The following is a 7,628-nucleotide window of genomic DNA, read 5'->3' as shown; positions in this document are numbered from 1 at the left end:
AAACTTAAAAAAAAAAGTACTGCTCAGGGTGCTAGAGATACCATAGTGAAACAATGAATTTCCTCTCCCCAGCTAATATTCTGGTAACAAAACAATGACCAATTAAAGAAATATATGCTCTAATTTTAGATGTTGACATATCATTTTTTAAAAATAGACAAGCTGAGGGGCGCCTGGGTGGCTCAGTCGGCTGAGCATCTGACTTCCACTCAGGTCATGATCTCGCCATTTGGGGTTCGAGCCCCGCATCGGGCTCTGTGCTGACAGCACAGAGCCTGGAGCCTGCTTCAGATTCTGTCATCCTCTCTCTCTGTACCTTCCCCACTCATGCTCTGTCTCTCTCTGTCTCTCAAAAATGAATAAATGTTAAAAAAATTAAAAAAAAAAAAATAGACAAGCTGAGAGGCACCTGGGTGGCTCAGTCGTTTGAGCATCTGACTTCGACTAAGTCATGATCTCATGGCGTGTGAGTTTGAGCCCTGCGTCGGGCCCTGTGCTGACAGCTCAGAGCCTAGAGCCTGCTTTGGATTCTATGTCTCCCTCTCTCTCTCTGCCCCTCCCCTGCTCGCACTTTCTATCTCTCAAAATAAATAGACATTAAATTAAAAAAAAAAAACAAAAAAAATAATAGACAAGCTGAGAGGATGGGCAATGGTGGTTAAGAGGCAGGAAAGTACTGTTTTAGAAATGTGGTAAGAAAGGCTTCTCTGGGGAATCTGACTTGGGCAGAAGCCTGTTTGAAAAGAAGAAATTGGGGTGTAGGAGAATGGATTTGGTTCGAGCAACTGGAAAGATGGAGTTGTCATATATTGAATTGAAATAAGATAGCTCTGTGGCAGGAGCAGGTTTTGAATTTTAATTCAGTTTTAGATGTTTTCAGAGACTTCTTAGACATCCAAATGAAATAGATATTTAAGTCCATGAGATTAGATAAGAGCCCATGAAGGGAATGGGTGTAGGTAGAGAAAGGACCAAGAACTGATCCCCAGGATATTTCAATGTTTAGAATTCAAGAAATGAGGAAGAACCTGGAGAGCAGATTGAAAAGCAAGGTTCAGGGGAACCTGGGTGGCTCAGTCTGTTAAGCATCAGCTCAGGTCATGTTCTCATGATTCATTGTTTCGAGCCCTGTGTTGGGCTCTGTGGGGACAGCTTAGAGCCTGGAGTCTGCTTCAGATTCTGTGTCTCCCTCTCTCTCTGAACCTCCCCTGTTCACGCTCTGTCTCCCCTGCTCATGCTGAGTCTCTCTCAAAAATAAATAATAAACATAACACAATTTTTTTGAGAAAGCAGAGTCCAGTGTGTTATGAGGAAAACCACAGAGGCATACTGCTTTAGAAGACAGGTAAAGAAAGTGTTTTATGGGAAAAAGGGTAACTCAAATATATTGCAAATTGGTCAGATCAGGTAAAGATTGAGAATCAATAATTTCACAGAGAATAGAAAGACAAAATATTTTTATCCAAATGATCTTAATGGCAGTTGCTTGAAAAAAAAATGCAACCTTTTGCAGAAGCTGCATTTGTTCCAAACTTTTTGAGGAAAATCTGATCCTATCTATCAGAAACTTAAATGTATGCTTTCTTTAACCTTGTAATTTCACTTGTAGGAATTTATCCTGGAGTATAAAAGTGTACAAATGTATAAAAGTGTTCCTCACAGTGTTGATTTCAGTAGTAAAAAAATCTTCATCAGGACAGATACAGTGGTTAAAGGAGCAATAGACATATGTAATGGATGCATATAGATGTGTAAGATAGCTTTCACATTTTGTTAAATGATAAACTCAGGTTATTCAATAAAATGTATAATATGATTTAATTTATGTTAATATATGTAAAACAGGCCTTCTTTGATTATACTATCAAAAGCTGCCTGCCTACTCATTTAACTCATAACTGTCACATTAGCCTATTTTATTCACAACTCTTATCACTATATAAAATAATCTTATTTATATATTTGTTCACTTTTTCCACCAGAAATGTAAGCTTTGTAATACATTTCCTGTCTTGTTCATGCTTCTATTCCTGCTGCTTAGGGATATAATTTTTAAAACCTTGTTTTAGGGGAAAATTATGTTGCTTATTTTCTAAGGTTAGTTATTAACTATTACTCTCATTCCAATGAATATCACTTTGTGCTGCCTCATTTTTAATATTTATAAATGAAGATAGTACAACAGTCATTCTCAACCCTAAAGCAACACTAAAATTACTTGTGTACCTTTAGAGAAAAAAAAGTTATGCATAGGCTCCAGTGTAGACCAATTGAGTCAGAATTTGGGGTGGGATCGGGGTATCAGTATTTTTTTAAAAGTTTTCGCTGAGATTCTAATGTGCAGGCAGAGCTGAGAACCAAGAAGATGAGAAGATGACATTTAAAGTATAATCCCAATGATTCTGGTATCAAGAATACATAACAGGAAGACTATACTTTCAGGGAGCATTTCTTTTCTTTTTTTTTTTTTTTTTTTAATTTTTTTAATGTTTATTTGAGAGCGTGTGCACGCAAGTGGGGGAGGGGCAGAAAGAGATGGGAACAGAGGATCTGAAGCAGGCTCCGCTCTGACAGCGGAGAGCTGAATGTGGAACTTGAACTCACGAAATGTGAGATCATGACCTGAGCCACCCAGGTGCCCAGGGATCATTTCTGTAGTTCATTACTAGAGAAGTTTCTCTGAACATGTAGAGTACTTACAACCACAGGGAGGAGGTGCAGTGTCCTTTCCTGAGTATGAAGCTGGCTTTGGTGTTGCTTTTATAGCTGCTTTTTACCCTTGGTGATGGTTCTTTTCCTCCTTTGAGCGATTAAGAAGGAAGGGACATGGTCTGGGTGGTTTCTTAAAAAAAAAAAAAACATATTAGGGACACACTTTCTCTAGTGTAAAAAAGTATTTGCTTAGAATTAGAATATCAGTTTTGCAGACAAATCATCTTCTGCTTTAGAAATAGTAGATTGAATCAAATCATTTTTTCCTCTCAAAGTACTTCTTCCCTGAATGAGGTATTGGAGACAAAAGTTTCACCTATTTCAAGAATTTCACAAAAGGCCCCAAATTTTCTGGAAGGTTTACTTTCAGGGGAATCACTTTCTTCAGAGTTCTTAGGTTTACTAGTGCTTGATGAAAATCGCTTTGTGCTTTCATGTCATTAATTAAGGAAATAGTCATGGGCTACCTTACTGCGTCACTTTGGAAGGACTTTTCCCTTCCTTGGAGTTCTGTGATGCGTTCACCTAGAAACAGCTTCTTTGTTGTGCAAACATTCTACTGGCAAATCTTGCCAGGCTGCCACTCACCTTGTACAATTGAAGTGTCTTCTGGGAATTGAACTTAAATTCGGACTTTTCTCTTGTGTTTGATATGGTAAAAATGTATGGTTTTTACATTCTGAAGCATAGTGAAGTGTAGCATACTGTATCTTTTCTCATTTGAAGTATTGATACATCTTTTAAATGAATAGAAAAACAGAATAGTCATCTAGGAACCTCTCGTCACAGAATAATTCTGTCATATTGCTCTATTTTGTGTAGTCTCCTAATACATTTTTATTATATAAGGTTAGTTTGGGAAAACAGTACTATTACCCATATGAGTTAACTTTGTATTAAGGAATTTTTTTTTTTCTGTTGGGTTCTTTAGTTGTTCAATGTGTATTTTTTGTGCCTACTCTTGAGATGATAGAGATAAACCAGAAATAGATCCTGCTCTTAGGTACCTTTAATGTAGTAGGAGAGATAATATTTTTACATAATCCAACATTGAATGAGGTAACAGTTGAAAGGAAGGTGTAGATCATACACTACAAGAGTTAGAGAAAGAGATTACCCCCTTACCTTGCAGGAATTGGGGACTAAGGTGGTATTTGAACTGATATTGAAGAATTTATATGTTCATGCTTTTGGAGGTATAGTTTGGTCCACATAATAATATAGCCTGGTTTTTAGAAGCAATATGAATGAAACTCATTAAGTAACTTTGTTTTTAATAGAGCATAATTTTCATAAAATGTAAGGAAATAAAAGTAAAGGATAGAATTCTTTAAAAAAATTTTATATTTATATTTGAGAGAGAGAGAGAGAGAGAGAGAGAGACAGTGCATGAGCAGGGAAGGAGCAAAGAGAGACACGGAACAGAATCTGAAGCAGGCTCCATGCTCTGAGCTGTCAGCACAGAGCCCGTCATGGGGCTTGAACTCATGAGCCGTGAGATCATGACCTGAGCCGAAGTCAGATGCTCAACCAACTAAGCCACCCAGGTGCCCCTAGATTTCTTACGGAGACGTTTGTCTCCACTATCATTTTTGTTCCAGAATTTAGGAGCTATTTATTCTCCCTTTTCATTCACCAAAACTTAAGTTGTTTTTCAATTCTCTTCTTTGGTTCTTAGAAAAGGAATGTAGTAATGATTGTAGGTATTAAATGATAAGAATGAGGAAAACACTAAAGTCTCATTAGAGATATTTGCACTTTATTTATTTTTTAAGATTTTATTAAGTAATCTCTACACCCAACATGGGGCTTAAACTCACAACTCTGAGATCAAGTCACGTGCTGCACCCACTGAGCCAGCCAGGTGCCTCAGAGATATTTGTACTTTAGTAATTGCCTTAAATATCAAAAGAATGAAATAATACAGGAATTTCAAAATGGATTTCAGGGTTAGTGAATAAAATCAGGCCTTCATGCTTTCTGTTCCATGTTATTCAAGTCATACATCTTGATTTTTTTTTTTTTTCCTCTGTGAAAATGCCTTTAATCTAGGAAAGTTTAATTTCCTGGGAGATACCAACCAGCCAAAGAAACACATACCCCACTTACATGCAGCCCTCTGGCCTTCAGTTTTTCTAAATGTGGCTTTCTCCTCCCCTTCCCTCATACATCCCCTGATCTTAAAAAAGAAATCTCCTTTTCTTAATAAAGAAAGCTCTTATTGTCTAATAAAATGTGAACATTAATTTGGAAGATGGCTTTCCACTCTTGCCTTTACTTTAACGTTAGAAAAGAAAGATAATATATGAAGTTGAACTGAGTAGGGAATATGGATTTAAGGCAGTACTGAAGTTCTTGGGAAATTGAATTTATGAAAATTATAATGTAAAGTTACATTCTGCTGGGGCAAAAAGAGCACTATGAGTTATCAGATGCTACGTTATGAACTCGTGTTAGACTTTTTATCTTTTGGCTGAATCCAGAGGGATATAGTTAGGGATCCTGATAGATAGAGAAACTGAAAATGAAGACTATTTGCAAGTCTTATTTCCATAGATATGATTCATAAGTAGCATTTAAATATGATATGAATACATATATATACACGTTAGCAGGCTGTTTCCACCAGTTACAATTTAAACCATGATTTGCTCTTTAGAAGGTAGATCTGCCTTGTCTCCAAGCAACAGGTTCAGCAGGCATCTCCTTCTCAAGTCTGGCTAAGGTGTGTGGATCTGAAGTGGAACCTTCCTAAAGACATTGTTATTGATGCTGGGCATACCTCAGCAGCAATTCCTGACTGCTCTATGCAGACTCTCCTTGGAAGCACCTTGGATCACCATTACTAGATCTGTTTCATGCTTCTTTTATCTCCAACATGTCAGGCCCTCTCCAGTTTTTTTTTTTTTTTCTTTTTTTTTTTAGGCCCTCTCCAGTTTTTAAACCACTCAGATCCAGGAAGCCTTGCTACTGGCCAAAGCAAAGGGCTCCACGAGGCTAAGCCATCAAAAGCCAAGCATCTATCAGCTCACACATCTCAGAAAAATAGCCCAGTGGTGAGTTGTACGCTGGCATTTATTTTTTTGCCCTGTTCTTAGAAGACAGAGATACAACAACTCCTGCACAATTGAGGGCCAGGAGAAAGGAAAGTCCAGTTCTGTTTGCCCACCTGCCTGTGCGAGCACCCTTTTATGTCTTTGCTAGTGACTGATCTAAGATGTGAGGTCAAATGAACTCTCATTTCTTTTGATTCCCGGCTTGACTCTAGAATAAGGAACAGTGAAGCAACTCAATCTAATGGAACCTCAAAGTGGATTTTGTTTATATTTGCCTTTTTGGTGGTTCTGACATTTCACTGAGGCCCAATAATCCCAAAACAACATAAAAATAGACTCTAACGGGCCTCTGAATTAATTTGATCCAACTCTATCATTTTCCAAATTAGGAAACAGCACTAGAGAGGCCACAGTGATTTGGGGGCAGAACGAAGTAGTCTTGAGTCCTGTTACCTTTTACCATATTACCTCCATATGCACCATATTACCTCCCTGGTTTACAGCCTTGTTTTATTAGCGCTAGACCCTAATGAGAATCTTTCTGAAGGTTACATATCATCTTGCATCAGTTGATGTCCCTTCCATTGATGTTTTTAAGATCACTAGAAAGATCCACCTTATCTTTAGCATACAGCTCTTCGGGGATGACGTCTGAGCTTGGGGTGAAAATGCAGACTAGCGTAGTTTATTTCCTACTCCCCACATTGGGGTTAAATGAGAATCACAAGCTTAGTTGCTTTGCTAGGAGAGGAAATGTTTTACAGTAAAAATAAGTTGTGGATGAATGGATAAAGAAATGTTACATATACATGTATATACGCACGTACCCATTGCACAGATTTATATTTGACACCCCGCCCCCCCCCCCCCCCGCCCAGTTTGCTTCACTTCTTCTTTTAAAAGAGATTAAACTTGACTGGTAACAGTTGATGACCATTGTGTAACTTTTGATCCCATCCCCAGCTCTCGGGACGGATGATATAAAAAATTTAACAAGATCAGACATCAACCAGTAAGAATCTTTGCCATTCCTAGCACTGGAGCAGGCCTTGGAGTAGGCCTTGGAGTTTCTGCTGTTGAGCATTAGGTATCTTGGATACTAGACTGAAGTGGGGTGAGCACCCCCAGGGTCTGGGGTGGTGAGATATGGAGGTGTTAGGGAAGCTGCTATTTTTTTTTTTTAACTATTTATTTTGAGGTGGAGGGAGGGGCAGAGATCGAGAGGGAGAGAGAAGCCTAAGCAGGCTCTGCGCTGTCAGCACAGAGCCCGGTTAGGGGAAATGTGAGATCATGACCCCACCTGATACCAAGAGTTGGACACTCAGCCGACAGAGCCACTCAGGTGCCCCAGGCAGCTGCTATTACAAACCTCTGTGAAAGTGTTATTTGGCCATCTTGGGCCTTTTTTTTTTTTTTTTTTTTTTTTCCATTTTGGGAGAGAACTCTTGTGAACTAAGTGTATATATAATCTTTATGTTCTTGCATATATATGAAGGCTTTTAATGTTTTGGGCATTTAAAAAATTACATAAATGGTATTCTAGACATAACTTTCTGCCATGCTATTTGCATTCAATCTTATGTTTTTGAAAGTTGCTCTTTTTGATTCACATTAGTTTAGTCTGTGAATGTTAACTGCTGCATAGAATTTCATTACAAATTAATATATCACATTTTTTATATATTTTAATTTCTGTATATATACAAGCCGCAGTTGCGTATTCTTTTACGGCATGCCTCCTTATCCATACCTTTTAAACTATGAAATAAAAAGTTTTCAAACTGTATTTGAAAGAACTATATACAAAAAATAAATTGTAGGTTGTATATTGCTTATTTTTATGAACCAAAAGCCTAACTG

The 7,628-nt window shown here is 37.9% G+C and overlaps 1 non-coding gene across 1 annotated transcript; it reads left to right on the top strand.

Moving 5' to 3' along the window:
• The first annotated feature begins 2,633 nt into the window (after positions 1 to 2,633).
• Positions 2,634 to 2,840, top strand: LOC132670685 (small nucleolar RNA U3). The gene has a single exon (XR_009606891.1). It is a non-coding gene; the product is annotated as a small nucleolar RNA U3 (small nucleolar RNA).
• The last annotated feature ends 4,788 nt before the right edge of the window (positions 2,841 to 7,628 follow it).

The sequence above is a fragment of the Panthera onca genome, chromosome B3 (assembly GCF_046562875.1).
Source record: "Panthera onca isolate mPanOnc1 chromosome B3, mPanOnc1 haplotype 2, whole genome shotgun sequence".
NCBI classification, from domain to species: domain Eukaryota; kingdom Metazoa; phylum Chordata; class Mammalia; order Carnivora; family Felidae; genus Panthera; species Panthera onca.
The sequence above is the reverse complement of the archived record's forward strand: the minus strand, read 5'-3'. Positions and strand labels throughout refer to the sequence as shown.